Here is a 26,048-nt window from a genome sequence, read left to right as displayed (position 1 = left end):
CCCTATCTTCTCTGCAATGTCAACTTACCTCACTGGCCTAGGTGACTCTTCAAAATCGATGGGTATTGGACCTGTTAACAGCCAAAAAAGGAGGGACGTGCATATTCCTCCAAGAAGAATGCTGCTATTATGTCAACGAGTTGAGTCTGGTAAAACAAAATGTTCACATCCTAAACAAACTAAAAGAAGATCTCTACCATAGAAAATAGGGAAGCAACTCTGCCCTAACCTCGTTCTCTTTGCCCCTGGTGACATGGCTCCTCCCACTACTAGGATCAATTATTCTAATCTGTCTTTTCTTTCTCCTAGCTCCCTGTTTCCTCAACCTCCTTCAAGAATGCATAAAAGAACTGTTACGGGTGGCAATCAACCAAATGCTCCTACATCATTATCACCACCTGTCTTCCTCACCTGATTCCTATAGCCAACCTCCCCACTCTCCTGACTATGACGGTTCTGGCCTATAACCCCATGCTGCCCCAATGCAGCAGGAAGTAGCCAGAAAGATCTCGGCACCCTATTATCACAAAAAGGCTGGAATGTTAGGTCAGGGGAACAGGGAAGGTGACCATGACTCAAGTTGTGTAAAATGTGCCACCCTTTCTAGATGTCATCTAACCCCCTTGCTTAAAAACCACCCTCACCAGGACCCAGTGGTGAACTCACAACTCCCTACCTTGAGTTCTGTGAGCTCTGCCCAGGAGCACAGGAATAAACTAGCTTGTTCTAAGGTTTCTTGGTCTACCTCTTCTCTCTTTTGCCTTCAAAACCTTTCAGCATAAAATATCCAGTGGGTGTTATTAATTTCCTCATCTTCTGAGCAATGCACATTGTAATTTATATGCCTATGTCAAAGATTTTCAGCCCCTCTCATCCCAACATGAGTCCTACTGCTAGAGATGTAATAAAGACCATTTCCTTGTTTCTCTCCTCCTAATTAATCCAAGGTGTCTGTCTCTGCAGAAGTTATTGAACAAAAAACAGGCAAAAGAGGATCCAGAAAGTTCAAATGGAACTAATAGTGTAATCATGCAACTCTCCTCTGATCTTGGCATGTGTTCACATTTACAACTTTTTCCCATGACAGAGTTTTGGGTTTTATGATATAATCTGTGCCTCTCCAATGCTTTGATTTTGTACCATCCAAAGATTTTTTTAAAACTCTGTGACCTGATTTAGACAGAATCTAAAATTCTAATCTAGACAGTAAATAATTGCAAAAGATACAATTTTTAGAATGTCTTAAATATTTATACATAATAATAATAATAAGAAATTTATCGCACCCATAAGAAGCCTATATAGAATGGTTATAGCATTATAGCATAGTCTAAAAAGCTGGAAACAACTCAAATATTCAACTGAATGATGATGTATTTAGTCAGCATAGTCATGATTCTCCTTTGGCTCAGATATATAGAATCGTGTGTGTGTATGTGCAAATATTAAGAGATTTATTACATAAATTGGCTGATACCACCATGGAAGTTGCCAAGTCTGATTTCTGTAAGGCAGGCTGCTAATTGGAAACTTGATGAAGTTGATGTTGAAGTCAACAGGAGATGCTGGTTGCCTGATGTAGAGATAGAAATTCATTTTTAAGCATGCTGCAGTCTCAGTTCTCACCTTAGGTTTTCCAACTGATTGGATGAGAAACTCCTCTCATCTCTGTAGATGTAAGCACTGGTAGATACAATCAACTGTTAATAGTTTAAATCTATCTAAACCTCACAGCAATGATAGCACAGGTTCTTGCTTGATCACACAACTGGATGCCATAATCCAGCCAAGTTGGCACTTGGTATATAAATCAAGTGGTTTATCCATACAATTAATTGAATACACAGCAACAAAAATTCATGATATATGCAACAACATGAATGAATATCAATGGTATTATGCTCAGTGAAAGAATAAAGTTTTCAAATGCCATTTATTTATTTATTTATTTTGTTTTATTTATTTTTTTTTGCATAGGCAGGCACTGGGAATTGAACCCAGGTCTCAGGCATGGCAGGTGAGGACTCTGCTGAGCCACTGTGGCCCACCCTCAAATGCTATCTAAATGAAATTCTGAAAAAAATAAATATAAAGGGAAATAAATCTTATCAAAGTTTCTTAGGCTATGGAGTGAGGAGATGGTATTGATTGATAGTACTGATTTCAAAAGGAACAGAAATCTTTGGGGTACTGAAAAAGCTCTATACTTAGATACTAATGGTAGTTACATGACAACATATATTTGTCAAAACACAGAAATAAACACCTAAAATGTGTGAATTTTACATGATATAAATTGCATCTCCTTAAAAATCTTCTCTAAAGCCTGTTCTATAATTGGATCAAATTGTATGGAAATAGGACGTTTTGCATAACACACAATTAAAGAAAACAAGCTCCTCTTTACCAGAATTTTTACATATCACCTTCTGCCTCCTCAGTCCTGTCAGTGCCTCCTTGGCAGGAAATGCCCTTAGACCCATAGGCTGGGAAGTGTGTTAAATACTTGCCCATGTGCCCACAGCATCACAGGTGACTGATGTTATCATGGTTAACTTACCATGATGGTATTTTGTTTTAAATTATCAGTTATATTTATTAGGTTCCCAGAATGTTAATTTTTAAAGGAAATATGAATGCATCTTTTTAGTTAGTTTGGTTTTTTATTTTTAACATGGATTTTACTGAGGTGAAACTTACAGATAATAAAATGCATTCATTTCAAGTGGATAGCTCAATTGAACTAATGCATGCACTCACACAATACCTATCCCATGTTATAGAACATTCCCATTTTTCTAATAGCCTCCTCATGTCCCACTGTGGCCAGTCTTCCACAGTTCCCTCCAGGCAATCCCAATCTGACTTTCTAACAACATAAAGTGGTTTTCCCTCTTCTAGAACTTCATATCATTGGAAATATACTGTAGGCAATCTTTTGCAATTCTCCTATTTCATTGAGCCTAGATTTTGAGATTCTTCCATATTGTTGAATATATCAATAGTTTGTTCTTTTTTATGCTGAGAAAATTTCATTGTTGAGATATGAAATGACTTTATATATTTGCCACCTGGACATTTCTACTGTTTTCAGTTTTTGAATGTTATGAATAAAGAAACTGTGAATGTTTGTGTACATGTGTTTTTTTTTTTGTTTCATCTTAGGTAAATACCTAAGAATGAAATAATTGCTTTAACATGCACTTTTGATTTTGAAAGTCATATCAAACAATTTTCAAAAGTGGTGGCTCCATCTTCATGGGCACCAGCAATCTATGTGAGATATGGATGCTTGATGATTTCAGTGTTTAAACTTTACTCATACTGTGAAATACTTAATTGAACAAATAATTTGGAGAGCGGCCCAATTCAACCACAGCAGGTATTAACCAGATTAGTCTTATATTTCTGTTGCTGAAAGAAAGATGGATCCTGCCCAGGGGAGAATCCCAAATTTTGAAAACAGTCCATATTGTCTATGAATATAGATTTAGAGAGCTTAATAAAATGTAGATCCTAACTAAATGTAGGCTGTAGAAAGGAAGTATAGGACCCAAACCCACGTGCAGGTGGGCCTTTATGAATGAAACAATGTCTCCATATTAGGTTAGCAGCAGAAAGACTTGTTAGTATTCACATCAGAAATAAAAGTACAATATCACCTGTCAAAGGAATCACTGGACAATTTCATGTCTTCTCTTATACTGAATTCAATGAGACACTAACATGAGATACAACATTGGAGTGTATAAACCAAGTTATTGCTTTGGTATATATTACTGTCTGACTTAATTAAACCTATTAGCTATGTATCAAGATTTCTGAAAAATTTTTAAATGAAGACATGAATAATAGAATACATAAACTTTAAAATATTGTGCACATCACGAAACTAAAAATTAGAATTTTTATTGCTATTAGAATTTTTTAAAACCAGAGATAAATCATAAGATGTATATGAGCCTGGCTTCTGATAAGTAAAACCATAATTAAAATGCTATCTTTTCCTTAAATTCTTCATTCCTGACTACAACAGGGAAAACAGACTAACTATAATCAGCAGACCCTGGAGTTTTCAGTAGAGACATGATTACAGTTCCTATTAAGCTTGTCATACTTACAGGGTTAAAGAAACATTTGCATCCCAGTAGTTGCCATTCACATTTGCTGTTCTGCACAGGATGAGGTGATTCCTGTAGCTTCATCCTACTCTTTATTACAAGTCCAGAGTTATTAGAGGCACACCTACATAATCCTGAGAATTGATCCTGTAATTCCTATGAGGGTAGTTGGACAGTGATTTCATTCAGAACTACAGGCTTGGAATATCATTGCGTTTTTTTTTAAGTAAAGTTTTTCAGTCAGCAAATAAAACACCCACAACCCCTATCAGTGAGGATTACATTAAATCCCTTTAGGAGCTATTAGGGACGGTTTCTGGTCTGGGACCCCATTTCTCTTTACTAGATCAGCTGGTTCCACAGGAATGATCTGTCCTTTCTGTGTGGCTTTGGCACTGTATGGAATTCAACTCTGAAGGATGCTTTTCTGATATGGTCATATCCCAATCCCAAGACTCCCAAAATGCCTCCTTCTGCTACACACTCCATATTCTCAGACTAAAATGGTAAACACTCACTGATTACTTCCACCTCTCAGGACAGTGGGCTCCATGTGTGACAGCCACTGTATAGGTGGGAGGAAGGCACCAGTTCCTGAGTAATAGGTTTGTGAATTGGTGACTCCACCTCCCCACAGAATTGCAATTATCATTTTACTTGGTGTGATCTTGACGGTGCAGACTTGGGGAGCTGAGAAACATTTGGAAAAACATTTTACTCAGTTGCTAATTACCAAAAGTAATTGCTACTTTGTAGTTAGCATTACCAAAGAGACCACTGGAATGTTTTTGTCCATATTATTCTATGTCCAGACTCCTGGGGGGAGGCAGGGTCTCCAGTAGAGGTAAAGATGAGGATGAGTACTGACACATGAATGACTGGCAGTGAAAGGGGTGTGTTGTAGTTTGCTAGCTTTCAGGATGCAATGAACCAGAAATTGGATGGCTTCTTAAGAGGGGAATTTAATAAATTGGTAGTTTACATTTCTAAGGCTGTGAAATTGTCCAAATTAAAACAAGTCTATAAAAACATACAATCCAAGGCATCCAGGGAAAGATACCTTGGTTCAAGAAGGCTAATGATGTTCAGCATTTCTCTCTTAGCTGGGAGGGCACATGGTAATCATGGCAGCATCTGCTAGCTTTCTATCCAGGCCTCTTGCTTCATGAAGCTCCCTGGGAGGCTTTTTCCTTCTTCAGCTCCAAAGGTTACTGGTTGTTGGACTCTCTGCTTCTCATGATTATGTCATTCAGAAGGGTTCTCCAAAATGCTTAGTCTTTTAAAAAATTTCAATAAGCTAATTGTCATGGTTAGGTTCATGTGTCAACTTGGCCAAGTGGTGATACCTGTTTGTCTGGTTGGTCAAGTGCTGGCCTGTCTGTTGCAATGAGGACATTTCATAGAATTAGATCATATTCACGTCAGCTGCATATACACCTAATTTCATTTATAACCAGCCAAAAGGGAATATCTTCTGCAATGAGTGATGCTTAATCTAATCACAAGAAGCCTTTTAAAGAGGATTCAGAAGAGACAGGCTCTCCCTGTCTTGGCTGGTGAGCTTCTCCTGTGGAGTTCATCCGGACCCTCCATTGGAATCTTCGGCTTTACAGCCTTCCCTGAGGATTTTGGACTCTGTGATCCCGTGGTCATGTGAGACACTTTTATAAATTTTATATTTGTGAGTATTCCCTGTTGATTCTGTTTCTCTAGAGAACCCTAACTAATACATCTTGGTACCAGGAGTGGTTCTTAAGAAACGGAATCTTAAAAATGGGTTTTTATGAATGGTTTTCTACTCTGACTGGACTCAAAGACATGAAGGACTCTGATTTCTGTAATCAGAATGACGCTCCCAATCCACGGAGTGAGCTGGCAAAAGAGATAGTCAAAATATCACCATTCAATTCTCCTAATGCTTTGCTTGTATGAAGCCAGGCTCTGGGGGATAATGTTTCTGACACCTTTACAGAGTTTTGTAGAAATAAGAGGTATAGAGATGCTGGTTGGTTGTTGTTAGATACACTGTCTACATAAAGGGGTGAAAGGGATGGGCTTAAGACTTCAAACGAGAATCTTAAGCACTGTCTGTAAGATGTAGAAGTTTCTATGAGTATCCTGAAGGAAAATCTTATTTCCTGTAGCCATAGACTTCAGATCTCTGAAAATCAGACTCAAAATCTTATTGTTAGACTAGAACTTTACAACATAAACTGAAATCTCAATCTTGCATAGTGTCTGCCATTAAAGTGAGGACACTAATTGGAAAGGAGTAGGACCCTGAAAAATGGAATGGTGACATATGGATTGATAATGATGCCAGAGGTGAGGTTGAAACCCTAGATCATACTGAGTCTTCTCTAAATAACCCTGTAGTAGTTTAGCCTGAGGACATACCACCCAATTTCAGGCCTGCCTTGAGGAGTTGGCCACCCAACCTCCTCCTGAAGGGATTAGCCCTAAAGTGATTGATCCTGTTTTACCAGATGAACCTGCAAATGAAGGCCCTGAAGCAAATCACTTGGAAGCTATTTCTAATTCTTTTCATGACACCCACCCACCATCCCTCATTTCTTCCAGACCTATAACTAGACTAAAGTCCCAACAGGCCCCTAAAGGTAAGGTACAAAGTATCACACATGAGGAGGTACATTATGCTCCAAAAGAACTGTGTGAGTTCTCCAATTTATATAGGCAGAAATCAGGGGAATATGTGTGGCAATGGATTTTAAGGGTGTGGGATAATGGTGGAAGGAATATAAGTCTGGATCAGGCTGAATTTGTTGATCTGGGCCCACTAAGCAGAGATTCTGTATTCAATGTTATAGCTCAAGGGGTTAGAAAAGGTATTAACAGTTTGTTTGAATAGTTGGTTGAAACATGGATCAAAAGGTGGCCAACATTACCTGAGGTTGAAATGCCAGAACTGCCCTGGTATAATGTAGATGAGGGGATCCAGAGGCTTAGAGAGATTGGAATGTTAGAGTGGATTTATCATGCAAAGCCTGCTTTTACACCACAGGAATGTCCAGAGGATGCACCTTTTACCAGAACAGTGAGAAATAAATTTGTGAGACTAGCACCATCATCCCTAAAGAGCTCTGTGGTTGCACTTCTGTGTAGGTCAGATATTACTGTAGGAACTTCTGTCACTGAGCTGGAATCCTTAAACACAATGGGGATGATGGGATCCTGAGTTGGCAGAAGTCAGGTGGCAGCACTTAATCGCCAAAGACAGGGTAGACGTGGTTATTATAACAGGCAGCAAACTCAAAGCAGGTGTTAGAATTATATGACTTGCAGAGATTTGTGGCATTGGCTAGTAAATCATGGAGTACATAGAAATACAATAGAAATGCAGTCTACTAAATTCTTGTTCGAGCTGTATAAACAAAAGGGTTCTAGGTCAAGTGAACAGAAATCTAACCTGAATTACAAAACACACAGTCATGGCCCCTTAATCAATTTCCAGACTTGAAACAGTTTACAGACCCAGAGACCCTTGAATGAAGGGGAGGCTAGTTCCCTTTGGGGAGGAATTCTGTTACACTGCCACAAATTGATACTGTTAATTTTCCTCCAAGCCTTCCCCAAGGAGACCGACAGCCTTTTACCAGGGTAACTGTGCATTGGGGAAAAGGAAGTAATCAGATATTTCAGGGATTATTAGACAGTGGTTCAGAAGTGACATTAATTCCAGGGGACCCAAAACATCACTCTGTCATCCAGTCAGAATGGGGACTTATGGAGGCCAAGTAATCAATGGAGTTTTAGATCAGGTCTTTCTCACAGTGGATCCAGTGGGCCCCCGGACCCATTCTGTAGTTATTTTTCCAGTTCCAAAATGTATAATTTGTATAGACATATGAGCAACTGGCAGAATCCCCACATTGGCTCTCTAACTCGTGTAGTGAAGGCTATTATGGTAGGAAAGGCCAAGTGGACACCACTAGAACTGGCCCTATGGAGCAAAATAGTATATCAGAAGCAATACCAGATTCCTGGAGGGATTGCAGAGATTACTGCTGCTCTTAAGGACTTGAAGGATGCAGGGTGGTGATTCCCTCCACAACCCCATTCGACTCTCCTGTTTGACCTGCGCAGAAAACACATGGATCTTGGAGGATCACAGTGGATTATCATAATCTCAACGAGGTGGTAACTCCAATTGCAGCTGCTGTTCCATATGTGGTATCATTGTGTGAGCAAATCAATACATCTCCTGGTACCTGGTATGCAGCTATTGATCTGGCAAATGCTTTTTTCTCAATAGCTATTAGTAAGGACCACCAGAAACAGTTTGCTTTCAGCCAGCAAGGTTATCAATATACTTTCACTATCCTACCTCAGGGGTATACCAACTCTCCAGCCCTATGCCATAACCTTGTCTGCAGTGACCTTGACCGTTTCCCCCTCCCACACGACATCACACTGGTCCATTATATTGATGATATTATGTTGATTGGACCTAGTTAGTAAGAAGTAACAACTACTCTAGATTTACTTGTGAGGTAATTGTGTGTCAGAGGATGGAAGATAAATCCAACAACAATACAGGGGACTTCCACTTCAGTGAAATTACTATTTGTCCAGTGGTGTGGGGCATGTTGAGATATCCCTTCTAAGGTGAAGGATAAGTTGCTGCATCTGGCCCCTTCTATGACCAAAAAAGAGGCACAATACCTAGTTGATCTTTTTGGATTGGTGAGAACATATTTCTCATTTCAGTGTGCTACTCTGGCTCTTTTATTGAGTGACCAGAAATGCTTCTAATTTTTAGTGGGGACCTGAACAAGAGTCGGCTCTGCGACAGGTCCAGGCTGCTGTACAAGCTGCTCTGCCACTTGGGCCATATGATCCAGCATATCCAATGGTGCTGGAAGTGTCAGTGGCAAATAGAGATGCTGTCTGAATCCTTTGGCAGGCCCCTATAGGAGAATCACAATGCAGACCCTTAGGATTTTGGAGCAAAGCCTTACCATTTGCTGCAGATAACTACTCTCCTTTTGAAAAACAGCTTTTGGCCTGCAACTGGGCCTTAGTACAGACTGAACACTTAATCATGGGCCACCAAGTTACCCTGTGACCTGAGTTGCCTATCATGAGCTGGGTGTTGTCTGACCCACCAAGCCATAAAGTTGGGCATGCACAGCAGCACTCTATTGTAAAATGGAAATGACATATACAAGATAGAACCAGAGCAGGTCCTGAAGCCACAAGTAAGCTACATGAAGAAGTGGCACAAATGCCCACGGTCTCTACTTCTGCCACAATGCCTTCTCTTTCCCAGACCAGAGCTATAGCCTCTTGGGGAGTTTCTTACAGTGAATTGACTGAGGAAGAGAAAACTTGGGCCTGGTTTACAGATGGTTCAGCATGATATGCAGGTACCACCCAAAAATGGACAGCTGCAGCACTACAACCCCTTTCTGGGGTGTTCTTGAAGGACAGTGGTGAGGGGAAATCCTCTCAGTGGGCAGAACTTCGAGCAGTGCACCTGATTGTTCATTTTGCATGGAAGGAAATCTGGTAAGAGGTACATTTGTATACTGACTCATGGGCTGTTGCTAATGGTTTGGCTGGATGGTCAGGGACTTGGAAAGACCATAATTGGAAAATTGGTGACAAAGAGGTCTGGGAAGAAGTACGTAGATAGACCTTTCTGGGTGGGCTAAAAACATGAAGATATTTGTGTCCCATGTGGATGCACACCAGAGGGTGGCTTCAGCAGAGAAAGGTTTTAATAATCAGGTGGATAAGAAGACGTGTTCTGTGGATACCAGTCAGCCACTTTCCCCAGCAACTCCTGTCATTGCCGAATGAACAAAGTGGTCATGTTGGTAGGGATGAAGGTTATGCATGGGCTCAGCAACATGGACTTCCACTCACCAAGGCTAACTTGGCTACAGCCACTGTTGAGTGCCCAATATGCCAGCAGCAGAGACCCATACTCAGCCCCTGATATGGCACCATTCCCAGAGGTGAGCAGCCAGCTACATGTTGGCAGGTTGATTACATTGGACCACTCCCTTCATGGAAGGGGCAATGATTTGTTCTAACTGGAATAAACACATACTCTGGATATGGGTTTGCTTTCCCTGCATTTAATGCTTCTGCCAAAGCTACCATTTGTGGGCTTACAGAATGCCTTTTTCATCCTCATGGTATTCCACATAGCATTGCTTCTGATCAAGGAACACATGTCACAGCAAATGAAGTGCGGTAATGGGCACATGCTCATGGAATTCTCTGGTCTTACAATGTTCCCCATCATCCAGAAGCAGCTGGATTGGTAGAACAGTGGATGGCCTTTTGAGAACTCAATTACCATGCAAACTAGGTGGCAATGCCTTGAAAGCCTGGGGTAATGTTTTCCCAGAGGCTGTATATGCACTGAATCGACATCTGTTGTGTGGTGCTGTTTCTCCCATAGCCATGATCCATGGGTCCAGGAATCAAGGGGTGGAAATTGTAGTGGCACCACTCACTATCATCTCTAGTGATCTACCAGGAAAATTTTTGCTTCCTGTCCCTGTGACCCTGAGCTCTGCTGGTCTACAGGTTCTAGTTCTGAAACAGGGAGTGCTTCCTCCAGGAGAAACAACAATGATTCCATTGAACTGGAAGTTAAGACTGCCACCTGGTCACTTTGGGCTACTTATGCCACTGGATCAACAAGTCAAGAAGGGGATTACATTATTGTCTGGGGTGGTTAACTCTATCAGGGAGAAGTAGAATTGCAACTACATAATAGGGGTAACAAAGAGTTTTCTTGGAACATAGGAGCTCCCCTAAGGCGTCTTTTAGTACTACCATGCCCTGTAATTAAAATCACTGGAAAACTGCAACAACCCAATCCAGACAAGACTACCAATGGCTCTGAAACTTCAAGAATGAAGGTTTGGGTCACCCCATCAGACAAAGAACCACGGCCAGCTGAAGTGCTTGCTGAGGGTAAAGGGAACATGGGAGAAGGTAGTGATAAATATGTACTTCAACCACGTGATCAGTTACAGAAACGAGGTCTGTAATGCTGTTTTCTTAGTGTTATAGTATTTAAGTTGTAAGATATCAAGTTTAAGAATGACTGTTGCCCAAGGATTTGCATCCTATTCTGAAGAGATTTAATGTGTTTCCAGTTATATACAGGAAAGTTCAGTATTGTTAGGTGAAAGAAAAAATGCATGTTTTATTGTTTCTTATTTGGAAATTAGGTATGTTTTAAGGTGGTATGTATAGCTGCCAAGTTGACAAGTGTTGGACTGTCATGGTTAGGTTCATGTGTCAACTTGGCCAAGTGGTGATACCTGTTTGTCTGGTTGGGCAAGTGCTGGCCTGTCTGTTGCAATGAGGACATTTCATAGAATTAGATCATGATCACGTCAGCTGCATCCACAACTGATTCCATTTGTAATCAACCAAAGGGGAGTGTCTTCTGCAACAAGTGATGCTTATTCTTATCATGGGAAGCCTTTTAAGGAGGATTCAGAAGAGACAGGCTCTTCCTGTCTCAGCTGGTGAGCCTCTCCTGTGGAGTTCATCCAGACCCTCCATTGAAATTGTAAGCTTCACAGCCTGCCCTGTAGATTTTGGACTCTGCATTCCTGTGGTCATGTGAGACACTTATAAATTTTATATTTGTGAGTATCCCCTGTTGATTCTCTTTCTCTTGAGAACCCTAACTAATACACTAATCAAGATCCACGTAGAATATGTGTAGATATGTCTGTATCTAGTCAAGTTTAATACCCACAATTGATTGGATCATATCTCCATTGAGATAACCTGACCAAGTTTCCAACCTATAGTACTGACTACAGATTAGAAGAAACCGTTGCTCCACCAAGATTGGTTAGGATTAAAGCATGTCTTTTCCAGGGTACATATATCCTTTCAAACTGGTACATCAGGATTCTCCACTGAATCAGATATATAGATATGTGTGTGTGTGCGTGTGCATGTCTGTGTGTGTCAATGTTAAAACATGCATTGACTAAATTTGACTCACATCTCCATGGGTATTGTCAAGTCTGATTGCTCTAGGGCAGGCTGCAATTTGGAAACAGGATGAAGGTTATTTGAATTCCACAAGAAATTCTGGCAGCTTGTATTAAAGATAGAAATTCTTCTTTCAGAATGCTTCAATCCTCTGTTCTTGCCTAAGCTTCCCAACTGATTGGATGAGTCCTCTAATTTCTGATTGTAGGTGTAATCACTGATAGACACAACTAATTACCTATAGTTTAAATCTATCTAAAACCTCAAAGTAGTGATAATGCCAGTGCTTGCTTGACCACACAACTGGACACCATAATCTAAATAAGTTGGCACAAAAAGTTAACCAACAAGATATATAAACTAAGTGGCTTATCCATATGTGGTAGTTAGGTTCAGGTGTCAACTTGGTCGGCGAATGATGCCCTATTTTTCTGTTTTTGTGGACTTAAATCATCAGTGTGTGAAACTCATCTATGGCTGATTATGTTTGTGGTTGACTTCCACAATGAGTGAGGTTTAATTTAATTAGATGGATGCTTAAAAGATAGAGATCAGAAGAGAGCACAGCAGTGCTGTATACCTTATCTCAGCGCTCATAGATCAGGCCAGACATTTGGAGATGTAGAAAGGAATCACCCCAAGGAAAGCTATTGAAACCTACAATCCAGGAGAAAAGGCCAACAGACATTGCCATGTGCCTTCCCATGTAACAGAGGACATCAGTTGAAAGCTAGCTGCCTTTCTTCTGAAGAGCCACATATTTTAACTAAATAAATACACTTATTTAAAGATGATCCATTCTCTGGGGTATTGTATTCTGAAAGCTTCAGCAAACTAAAACACCATACAATGAATAAAAACTGAGCAATACAATATATGATATAGGGAGGGCCATGGTGGCTTAGCAGGCAGAGTTCTTGCCTGCCATGCTGGAGACCTGGCTTCAATTCTCAGTGCCTGCCCATGCAAAAAAAAAATATATATATATATATATATATATATATATATATATATATGATGTGTAACAACAGGAGTGACTATCAAGTGTATGATAAGTGAATGAAGAAAGTTTCAAAATGCTATTTATGTGACATTCTGTAAAACAAAAATATATAGTGAAAGAAGTCCTACCCATGTTTCATGTGAAGTGAGGGAGTGTTATTGATTTCAAAGAGAACAGAAGTCTTTGGAGTACTAAAAAGATCTATACTTAGATATTGGTGGTGGTTACATGACTATATGTATTTGTCAAAATTCATAGAACTGAAATCACAAAATCATGTAAAATATATCTCTGTAAACCATACTTTTATAAAGCCTAAATTGTATGACAGTAGGATATTTTGCATAATACACAATAAAGTAAACAAGCTCATCTTTTACTTGTGCTTAATTCCTTAAATTTAAGATACTGTTATTTGTAAGACATAGTTGCTTTATGCATCTTTCTATTATTCAAGTTCCAGTGAGGGTAAAGATGATACACTGGGTGTTTCTCTCACAGGGAATGTTGCAGTAATGCATAAATTACCCCGGCTGTAAGCTACTCTCCACACACACACACACACACACACACACACACACACACACATCCTAGGGTTAAAGGGACATCATGGGACAGGGAGGGTTGAGATACCTAGGACCAGCAGTCAGGGTCACCAGCAGGAGAATCCCTACCCCATGACCCCTTTTGCTTACCCAACCCTTGTCAGTAGCTCCTTATTCATTAAATGCCCAAAGGCCTGGAGGCTGGTGTTCTAGTTTGCTAGCTGCTGGAATGCAATATACCAGAAACAGAATGGTTTTTAAAAAGGGAATTTAATTTAAGTTGCTAGTTTACAGTTCCAAGGCTGAGAAAATGTCCCAATTAAAACAAGTCTATAGAAATGTCCAATATAAGGCATCAAGGGAAAGATATCTTGGTTCAAGAGGGCCGATGAAGTTCAGGGTTTCTCTCTCCAGTGAGAAGACACACGGTGAACACGGTCAGGGTTTCTCGCTCTTCTGAAAAGGCATGTGGTGAACATGGCATCATCTGCTAGCTTTCTCTCCTGGCTTCCTGTTTCATGAAGTTTCCCAGGAGGCATTTTCTTTCTTCATCTCCAAAGGTCGCTGGCTGGTAGACTCTGCTTCTTGTGGCTATGTCATTCTCTGCTCTCTCAGAATTCTTTCTCTGACTCTCTTCCATTCTCCAAAATGTTTCCTCTTTTATATGACTCCAGTAAACTAATCAAAACCAAAATTGGATTAAGATCCAGTTTAACAACCGCTCTTGACTCAACACATCTCCAGAGAGATGATCTAATTACAGTTTCAAACATACAATACTGAATAGGGATTAGAAGAAACAGTTGCCTTTACAAAATGGGATTAAGACTAAAACATGGCTTTTCTACAGTACATACATCATTTCAAACCAGCACAGCTGGGGAGTCTTAGAATAACTGTCCATATGCCCACAGCAGAGTAGGTGACTGGTGTGATCAAGGTTAAATTACACTGATAGTATTTTTTCCTGTTTTATTGTATAATATGACATATATACAAAGCAAAGAAAGAAAACAGCAATTTTCAATGTACTCTTCAACAAGTAAATACAAAACAGATCCCAGAGTTCTCATGGGGTACGATTCCATCATCTCACAGTTTTCCTTTTAGCTGCTCCAGAATACTGGATGTAGAAGGAATATACATCTTTTTAATATTCACAGTAGACTTTATTTCTTTCTTGTGAAAAATAACTTGTATGCAGAAAAACAATTAATTTCAAAGCACATCACAACAATTAGTTGTAGAATAAATTTCAGAGTTTGGTATGGGTTGCAGTTCCACAATTTTAGGTTTTTACTTCTAGCTGGCCTACAATAACAGAGAGATAAAAGGAATATTCATTCTCATTTGTTAAACCCTACCTTCTCAGTAAAATCTACCATCACCTTTGATCTTTCTCCCACTCTTTTGGGGTATTTGGGCTATGACCGTTCTAATATTTTCATGTTGGAAGTGGCTGTCAATAATATAGGATAGGGGGATGGAACTAGTTGATGTTCTGGAGAGGCTGGCCCTTCAGCATTGCAGCATTTATTTGGTCAAGAGACCCATCTGGAGGTATTAGGTTTCTAGAAAGTTACCCAGGTTGCCCCTTCTGCATTGCAGCATTTATTTGGTCAAGGGACACATCTGGAGGTATTAGGTTTCTGGAAAGTTACCCTAATGCACGGAACTCTTGTAGAATCTCATATATCACCCCAGGTGTTCTTTAGGATTGGTTAGAATAGTTTTGGTTGTGTTTTGGCAAATTATGGTAGGTAGCAATGTCTAAGTGAAGCTTGTGTAGGAGTGACCTCCAGAGTAGCCTCCTATCTCTAGTTGAACTCTCTCAGCCACTGATAGATTACTTTTTCACTTCTTTTCCCCCTTTTGGTCAGGATGGCATTGTTGTTACATATATAAAATTTCATATATACTTTTTTGTTATATATATATAGATATGTAAATTGTCAGTTATATTTATTAAGTTCCTTGAATATTAATTTTCACAAGGAAATACGAATGCATCTTTTTAGTTTGGTTTTTTAAATTTCTTTTTTTGGTTTTTCATTTTTTTTAAATCAAATTCAATGAGGTAAAATGTACACTTAAAAATGTAATTATTTCTAGTGGAGTGGTACATTGGACTAATGCATACATTCACACAAATTATATTCCATATTATAGAATATTCTCATTATTCAAATAGTCTCCTCATGTCCCACCCCCCTCCAGGCAATCAGTTATCTGATTTCTAAGAATATAAGGGGTTTTCCCTGGTCTAGAACTTCATACAATTATAAATCCACTGTAGATAATCTTTGCATTAGTCTTTGGAGGACAAAATATAGTTAAGATGTCAAGTCTATCCCAAAATGATTTAGATTCAATGCAATACCAATTAAAATCCCAACAACTTATTTTGCAGAAATAGAAAAACTAAAAACCAAACTTATTTGGAAATGCAGAGTGCCCCAAATAGATAATAATATATTGAGAGAGAAAAATGAAGTGGAAGATCTCACAGTACTTGACCTTAAATCATATAACAAAGCAACAGTGGGCAAAACAGTATGGTACTAGCATAAAGATAGATATACAGACCAATGGAATCAAATTGAGTTTTCAGAAATAGAAACTATCATCTATGGACAATTTATGTTTGACAAGGAAGTCAAGCTAGCCAACCTAGCACAGAGTAACCTCTTTAATAAATGGTGTTTGGAGAACTGGATATCCACATGCAAAATAATGAAAGGACATTCATAACTCACACCCTTTATAAAAATCAACTCAAAATGTATCAAAGACCAAAATATTTAAGATCACAAAACTTTTCAAAAAAAATGTAAGGAAATATATATAAATCTTGTGATGGGAGGTGATTTCATAAATCTTATACCCAAAGCACAACCAATGAAAAAGAAATAGATAAATGGGAATGCCTCAAAATTAAACACTTTGGTATATCAAAGAACTTTGTCACAAAAGTAAAAAGGCATCCTACACAATGGGTGACAATATTTGGGAACCACATATCAGATAAGGGTTTAAAGTTCAGAATATGTAATGAGATTCTACAACTCAACAAGGAAAAGACAAGCCAATTTAATAATGGGCAAAAGACATAAAGAGACACTTTTCAGAAAAAAATACAAATGCCTAAAAGGCACGTGAAAAGATGCTCAACTTCCCTGGATATTAGAGAAATGCAAATCAAAACAATACATACTGAGTTATCATCTCACACCCATTATAATGACCATTATAAAAAAAAAACAGAAAATGACAAGTGCTGGAAAAGATGTGGAGAAAGAAACACACTTATCCACTGTTGGTGGGAATGAAAAATGGTGCAGTAGCTGGGGTAAGTAGTTTGGTGTTTCTTCAGCAAACTAAGTAACGAATTGGCATAATGACCCAGCAGTCCCATTACTAGGTATATATTCAGAGGAAGTAAAGGCAAGGACACAAGCAGACATTTTCAAACTATGTTTACTGCAGCATTATTTATGCTTGCCAGGAGATGGACAGAGATGACCGTTAAGGGATAATGACCTAAACAAGCTCTGGAATATATGTATGATGGAATATTATTCAGCTGTAACACAGAATAAAGTCATCATGCCTGTAACAATGTGGAAGAACTTTGAGGACATTAAGCAGAGTGAAATTAGCTGGAAACAAAAGGAAAAAATCCTGCATGGTCTTGCTAATTTGAGCTATCATTAATGAGTAAACTCTGAAAATTAAGGTTGAGAACACAGGATATCAGGAGATAGACAGAGGGTAGAGATCAGGCATTTGATACTAAAGGAGTGCAGAATATTCAGTCAGATTGATTGAATACATTCAGAAATGGTTAGTATGATACTCTCATTGCAGCCCAATATTATAAGTACACTGAACAAAGATGAGTGTGAGTATGGTTGAAAGAGGAAGTTAGGGTCATGTATGACACCAGAAAGAAAGATAGAAGATAAAGACTTGACTGTATAACTTTGCAAAATCTAAAGTGGTCAATGATGGTAATAAAATGTACAAATATAAAAATGTTTTTTGCATGAGGGAGAATAAATGAATGCCAATATTGCAAGGTGTTTAAATGGAATGGTATACAGGGAAAAATAAAATCAATACAAGCTGTGAACAGTAGTTATGTTATGTTAGTGAACAGTAACATTGTAATATGCTTCCAGAATGTCACAAAGGCATTATGCCAAAATTAAATGTCAACAAATGGGGTAGATGGGGTAGGGGTATGAATTCTTTACAGAAGAAAAGGAAATGTCTTCATATTGTTTCTGGTGGTCAAGGCATGGCTTATTTATTTAGGTTGGGACATATGATATGTGCAAATTAATCTGTTTAATAAAGAACAGAGGGAAACAAGTGCCAGAGATAATGTGGAGAAACAGATATACCTATCCACTGCTGGTAGGGAAGCTGAAAGGTGCAGCTCCTCTTGAGGACAGTGTAGTCTTCCACTGAAGCCTTGGGGTAAGGTTGTCATATGATCCTGAAACCCTGCTGCTTGATATATGCTGGAAGGAACTGAGAGGGGGGAAAGAATGTACATTTGTACACTTGTGTCTATGGCAGCAGTGTTCACTATTCTCAATGGATGGAGGTGGCCTAAGGGCACAAAAAATGAGGAATGGAAGAGGGTACTGTGATGTTTACATACAATGGACTACTGGATGGCTGCAAGGAGGAATTAATTTGTGAAGCAAGGAGTTAGGTGAATGAAAAATAAGCATGGTATGTTTAATGAATGGCCAAAACAAAAAGACAAATATTATTATGACTCACTCATGTGGACTAATTAGAATATACAAACTCAGGGAATTGAAGTAGAAATCATGAATTATCAGGTTAGGTCCTATTGTAAAGGTTCCTAGATTATAAGCTTTTATAGCAGTCACATATATTTAGGTGTTGTAATGGTTATTTCCAAGTTCTGAAATGCTGAGCTATTTTTATGTAACATAGTCATTCCCTGAAAAATAGGGAATTATGTGACACCTGATATTCAGCATTAGATAATGTAGCTCTGAAAGTCAGCATTACCCCCATCCAGCAATTGTTTAAATAGCTGGAAAAATGATCAGACCTCCACTATAGATATGAATGAAGTTGATATAGATAGGATTAAGGTAAGTCAGAATATGAAGTAGAGGATGATATGGCCCAAATTTTCAAACTCCAAGTACTGTGAAAGACCAAAGGGAGAGATGTTTATTTGGTGCAGAATTTATATTTTGGGTAGCACATTATCTAATTTAACCTGTATGGTATGTTTAAACCATGATACATGAACTCTTGAAGAAAACATGAGATCCTGTTGGTTTGTACAGGTGGCTACTGTAATGTCCAGATATTTCCCAGAGTAATTTGGGCACAGAATAAAAAAGTTTTTGCCAACTCCCCTTGGAGGAATGGGGAGAAAGGACAAAATATTCAACTTCCCCAACTGAGGAATTCCTGATATTCTTGCAAGCAGGGGAGACAGCCAATTCAATAGGCTGAGACCTCAACCATGTGGCTTGCCCCTATAAAACTTATTCCTGCAAAGGAGAAACTAAGCCTCCTTATAATTATGCCTAGGTGTCAACCTCAAAGAACTTTTTTTGCTTAGATGTTGTCTCTCTTTAAGCCAACTCAGCAGGTGAACTCACCACCCTTGCCCCCCTACATGGGACATGACTTCCAGAGGTATAAATCTCCCTGGCAAGCTGAGACAGGACTCCTGGGATGAGTCAGTACCCAACATTATGGGATTGAGAATGCCTTCTTGACTGAATTGGAGAAAAGGGAAATGAGAACAAATAAAATTTCAGTGGTTGATGGATTTTAAACATAGTCAAGAGGCTATCCTGGAAGTTTATCTTATGCATTATACAGATATCCTTTTTTAGTTTATGATGTATTGAGTGGCCAGAGGGACATATCTGAAATACCTGAACTGGGTTCCACTAGCCTTGATTCTTGAAGATGATTGTATAACTATATAGATTTTGCACTATTACCATGTGATTTTGAAAACCTTATATTTGATGCTCCTTTTATCCAGGATATAGGCAGCTATGTAAAAATGAGAAAAATTAAAGTTGGGGAGATAAAAAAATCTGAAAAATTTTGTAGACTGAAATAGCGGTGGTTAGCGGGAGATAAAAAAATCTGAAAAATTGTGTAGACTGAAATAGTGGTGATTAGCGGGAGATAAAAGAAACCTGAAAAATTGTGTAGACTGAAATAGCGGTGATTAGTGAGAGGAAAGCATATGGGATATACGAGTTTTTTCTTTTTTCTTTTTCTGGAGTGATGCAAATGCTCTAAAGATGATCATGGTGATGAATAGAGAGCTACATGATGAAAAAACAAACAAAAAGGAGAAAGAAACAAATGTGATTTTCTGGTGAAATTGTCCAATTTATGTAATGCTATTGGTGTCTGGAAATTATATGAGTATTTATTGAAAATCTAAAAAAAATGACTTGATGTTTGAAAACTTCATATTCCTGTCAAAATGATACAATTGGATTTTTTCTTCATATACTAAGAGAAGTTAACATTCAAATAAAACAGAAACTACATCATGTAATTAAGAAAATATACCAATACTGTTGGGAAATATGGTTGACTTCCTTTATAAATTGAGATTGTATAAGTGGCCTAACTATAGTTTATATACAAAGTCTGAAATATAATTAAAAGTATAGAATACTCTGCCTGCAAGAAATACTAATGCTCTCTGTCTGCCTGATGCTTTATCCTTAACACTTTGCAACCTTATTTCCTTTCTCCCTCTTCCAACTTCACAGTTTCTTTTCTTGCCCACTCTACCTGTTCCACTTAGAATTTAACAATTGTGATAAGCTTACACCAATATAATGTAATTTATCCTCATCTCCATCCTTTGTGGTATGGTTTTCTTGTCTCCCATCTCCCTGTATCACAAAGGATAACTTACCATGATTTTATTTTGTACAAATTTTCAGTTATACCTATCCCTGAATGCTAATTTTACAAATAAATATGGCTGTATATTTTTAGTTTTTTTTTACTTTTAGAATACATTTTACTGAGGTATAACTTACAGATAATAACTTACATTAATTTTAGTGAAGGGTTCAATTGGATGTATCCTGTTTTACTAAATAGACATATTTGTGTGATTTTCCCATAATGTTGATTACATCAGCAGTTTCTTCATTTTTAATGTTGTACAATATATCACTGTATGAATAGGAAATGACTACATATTCTCCACTTGGACATTTCCATTGCTTTTAGGTATGATTTTTGTGGATTAATGTCTTCATTCCTCTTAGGTAAATATCTAAAAATGAAAGTGTTTCTTGGAAGTATATGTTTGATTTCAGAAGAAAGTGTCAAACAATTTTCAAAAGTGTCTGCACTATTTTCACTGACACCAGCAATGCATGAGTCCTATTTGATAGGAACTATCACTGATGTTTGCTGATGTCAAGGTTTAAATTTTAACTGTACTAATGGCTGTGAAGTGCTTAACTGAACAACTGTTTTGGGGGCATGCAATTCAATCCATGACAGTTATTAACCATAATGGTTTTTAGATTTCTGTTGATGAAAGAAAGATACACCTGTCCCAGGGAAGAATCCCAAATTTTTTAAATGGGCCTATATACACCCTATTCTTTCCATTTTGATCATTATCCTGGATGCAGTATCTATTAAAGGTGAACAGATACAGATCTATTGCTCAATAATTACACAACTAATATAAACCCATCACAAATTCCATATGCATCATCAAAACTGAAGTTATTGAATTTACATTCCAGCACTAATCCTAATATCCCCAAACTCAATAAACACTCATAAATCTACTTTTAGATGTTGATTCTGTGTATTTTCAATGCAACAGAGAAACAACCCCACAAAGTTATGCAAACTAATATATAAGAGCTACTGTTACAGAGCCTTGATTTTTTTTTTGAAATTTATGTTTTATCATGTCTGCTGATATCTATGTTAGCATTTTGAGACTGACAAGTATTCATTATACTTTCTTCTGGAATTTACATACCAGCCCTCATAATAACTTCAAATGGAAAACTATTCACATGTCCATTGAGTAGAATTATTGAATAGTTAAGAGAGTCACAGAATGGAATTCTACTCATCAATGTCAATGACCTGCAACCAACATGGACTCATGATGACAAATTCACAAAAAATATATAGAACTTGAAAAGCCAAGTTCAGAGCATCATCATGCATCATTACATTAATATAAAAGAAAAAGTAGATAAAAGTAATCCATGATATTAGATGTCATCACAGTGGCTTCCCTTTGGAGGTTTAACCCAGAGGAGCCTTAGGGTTTGACTATATTCTTTTCTATGATCTAGGACCTATGTCTGGTGTTGGGTTCAGTTTATAAGATTGCATTGTTCTGTGCACACTTAAACCCCGTGCATGTGTTTAGGAAAATTGCTTATAAGCATTTATCTCCAAATTTTAAAATGTTGGGAAAAGTTAAGATTAGTATTGAACATACTTCTATTGTCAAAATGGAAGTTAAAGGTATTAAATAACTTTACACTTTAATTAATTAATTAATTAGTTATGATTTAAGAAGGCATATAGGATTAAAACAGAATAATGAACAGTGCATTATATAATATTTTAACCAATTAAACAAGTATCATTACTGCCAAAATATCAGGTCAAATAGACTTTAAATTTGAAGTAAATTTTCTTTACTTTAATTAGTGTCATTACATTTCTAAACGGAAAACTTCCAACATAATTACATGATGGACAATCAATATTATCTCATTAATTAGATACACACACATATACATACATAAAATAACTATATACATGCATTTTATATTTATATTAACCCATATACACATGTTGACAAGTGTATGTACATGTGCAAGTTTTTATGTCTGTTGTTTGTTTAAAATCTGAATGATTCCAATGCAAGTAATATTAAAATTTCAGTCTGTAATTACTTCCAAAATGTTTACTTAGTATTTCATTTACATTTGCTTTTCCTATTAATTGTTACATTATTGGGGCAGAAACTCACAGTATCTTGCTCACCACTGTCTTGTAATGTGATAGTTTCATAATGGTACTTCCAAGAATGTGGAGAAGGCTAAATAAACAAATGAATATTGTGCAAAAACTTATGCATTATGCATCAATGATAAGATTCTGATAACTCATATAACTTACCCACATGAAGCAGAATCTGGAGACACTGGAGTCTCAACACGTGAGAACAAAGGAGCTGTTGGGAAAAAAGCAGCAAATAGTGCAGCCATGTTCACCAAAACCCAGCTAGGATGATAAAAAATAGTGATAAAAAACTGAAAGATGGAGGAAAGGGTGAAAAATGATACAAATGTGCTCGCCAGGATCAGGATGGTGTGTGTAACTCTGTACTCAGGGGAGGACCTGGGGGAGAGGTTGCTCCTGTGAATGTGTTGGACCTGCTGCTTGTGCCTGTACAGGATGGAAACCATGGAGCTGCTGGTCCAGAGCATGAGCCCCAACATGCAGCATCAGAGAATGATAACAATATAGCATAGAATGTTACTGTGATTTTGTCATGAAGTTTAGCAGAACAGTGCCCAAAACCTTTTTTTCTTTTTGATGGTATCATTTCTCCAATTGCCAGTCATATACATAGGAAAAATGATATTTCCCAGCATGTAGAGGAGCCATCACATGGATAAAGAAAGTCCTATGTACTCGGAGCTTTCACTTTAAGCTCTGCTCACCTAAAACTCCAGGGGCTGATGGTGATGAGCTGGTAGATACTCATGAAGCAGATGCTGCCAATGGACACACCCTTGCCCACTGTATGAATGTAGAAAAGAAGTTTGCATTCAAAATCATTGAAGAAATGTTTCAATCCACATGCTGCCATTGTTTGGGGGGCTTCTTTGGAGAAGAGAACTAAGGAATTGGCTATAATCAGGTGCTTAACAATCAAATCTGTGACCCTTAACCTGCACCTGGTGAAATAAAGGAATAGATAATAATAGAGAAGAAAGAAATTACCAAGGACTCCAACTGTAGTCTGGGATAAGAAGACCATTCCTAATGCCCAATTCATGGGGGGCATTCTCGCAGTTCTGAGTGACAGATATTTGACTTCAGAGTCACAGTCATCTGCAAGGAAATGTGACATGTATGCTACAACTATCATGTCTACTACAATCCACTATTCTCCCCTTTCTGTAGTTCTCCTTTAGAATATTTAAAGGTGTTATTTTTTAAAGAGACTTTCAAAAGCTGAATATATGATATTTAAAGAGCACTTATAATATAGGAATCATTGCTATGAAGGACATACATGTGGTAATTTTTTGATTCTTCACAAACCTATGAAGCAGCCACTGCTAGGACTTTCATTAGAAAGATGAGGAAAATGTACAGAGAAAGTTTAAATGATTTGGTAAAATTCACATCCTGATTTGAGAAAAAGTAGTTACTGGATCCTTACTAGGTGCATAGCAAATGCAGTGCATTTATCCATCATGCTAGCTAAACAAAGCAATTTAGGCATGCAGATTTATATTGTTATGTTTTTATACCTTGTATTGGTTTTTATTTGGTGGTATGTTGTGTTATACTTTTATTTGTAGTAATTTTCCATTTATGTGTAAAGACCCAAACTATAGGCCAATTTTTTCCATAAGTAAATACTTGTAGATATTATTAAAATATAGATCATAACATATGTCGATTGTAGAATACTAGTTCAGGAACCAGACCCATGAACCAGTAGGACTTTAAGGATGAAAGAATGTGTCCATGCTACGATAGTAGCAGAAAGACCCATTTGCATTTGTCTTGGGAAGAAAATTCCAACATCTCTTATCAAAGGAATTACTGAAGAATCTCATGTCTTCTCCTAAACTGAGGGCTATGAAACACTAATATTATCAAAAAACTTGTAAAGTAAAAGGAAGTTACTGTGTTAGTATTTATTACTACCTTATAATCAAAACTTTTAGTCATGTAGTGAAATTTTTGAAAGACCTTAAAAAAAGAAACATGAAAGCAGAATCTATAACATGAAAAATCTTGTGCATTTTATGAATCAAAACAATGGATATGTGGATTGTAATTAGAATATTTCAAACCACGGACATATCATAAGATGTATTTGAACCCGACAGCTGCTGTTTGAAATCCACAACTAAAAGATGATCATTTCCTGAAAAACTTCTTCCCTGACTTCAAGAAGGAAAACAGACTCACCATAATCAACAGACACAGGATGATTTCAGTACACACGTAGATAATTATTGTCCCCATCAAGCACAGCTCCCAAGGTTATAGAAATATTCGCATCCCAGCAGTTGCCATTCACACACACTTGAAAAATATGAGACGATCCCTGTAGCTTCATCCTACTCTTTATTATAAGTTTAGAATTATTGTAGGTATGTTTTTTGTAATCCTGTGAATTGTTTCCATGATTCCTATAAGGGTGGTTGAATAACAATTGATTTCAAAACTACAGGCCTTGAACACACATTATTTTCCACAAAAGATTTTTAGTCATCTAGATTCAATACCCACAATACCTATCAGTGAGGAGTACCTTAAATCCCTTTCGGGGACATCAGGGAATGGTGCTTGGTATGGGACCTGATCTCTTTTTAGTAGCTCAGTTCATTCCTCAGGAATGATTTGTCCCTGGATGTACTGAATGCAATTCAAACACTGAAGGACACATTTTCTGATATGGTCATTTCCCTAGACTCCAAATATGCAGCCTACTCTTACAGACTTTACTGAAATAGAAAACACTCACCAACTATTTCCAGTTGCTAGGATGATGGGTTCCATGAGAGGGTCACAGCAGCCAGCATAAATGTGGGAGGGAGGCAGCCAGATTCTGAGTTGTGAGCTTAAGATTCTGTGACCTCACCTTCCCACAGAATTGTATTTATCATTTCAACTGGTTTGGCCCTGACAATGCAGGCTCCAGGAGCTGAGAAGGTTTCTGAGAAACATTTTTCTCAGTTGTTAATTACCAAAATTAATTACAAGTCTCTAGTTACCATCATAAAAGACAACCTTGTCTTATCCTTTCCCTGGCTCCTGCAGGTAGGTGGGAATGCTCCTGGAGGAACTGACAAGGCTGAGGTCTGACACATGAGAACTCAGGGCAGGAGGTGTGCGTCTCTCTGCCACAAGACTTTCTGCTACCCCAAAGAGAGTCCTTTCCGAATCTTTCAACCACTTAGTTGCACAATCATTTAATTTATAACCCAGCTAATGGAATCAAACATCTGAGAATGATTTTTAGAGATCGAGTCAAAGGAAGAACATGATTCCAAGTAATGAATGTCAACTTATTTGAAAATTTAGATTATATAG

Source organism: Tamandua tetradactyla, chromosome 16, assembly GCF_023851605.1.
Source record: "Tamandua tetradactyla isolate mTamTet1 chromosome 16, mTamTet1.pri, whole genome shotgun sequence".
Taxonomy (NCBI): Eukaryota; Metazoa; Chordata; class Mammalia; order Pilosa; family Myrmecophagidae; genus Tamandua; species Tamandua tetradactyla.
This window is presented reverse-complemented; position numbering follows the sequence as displayed.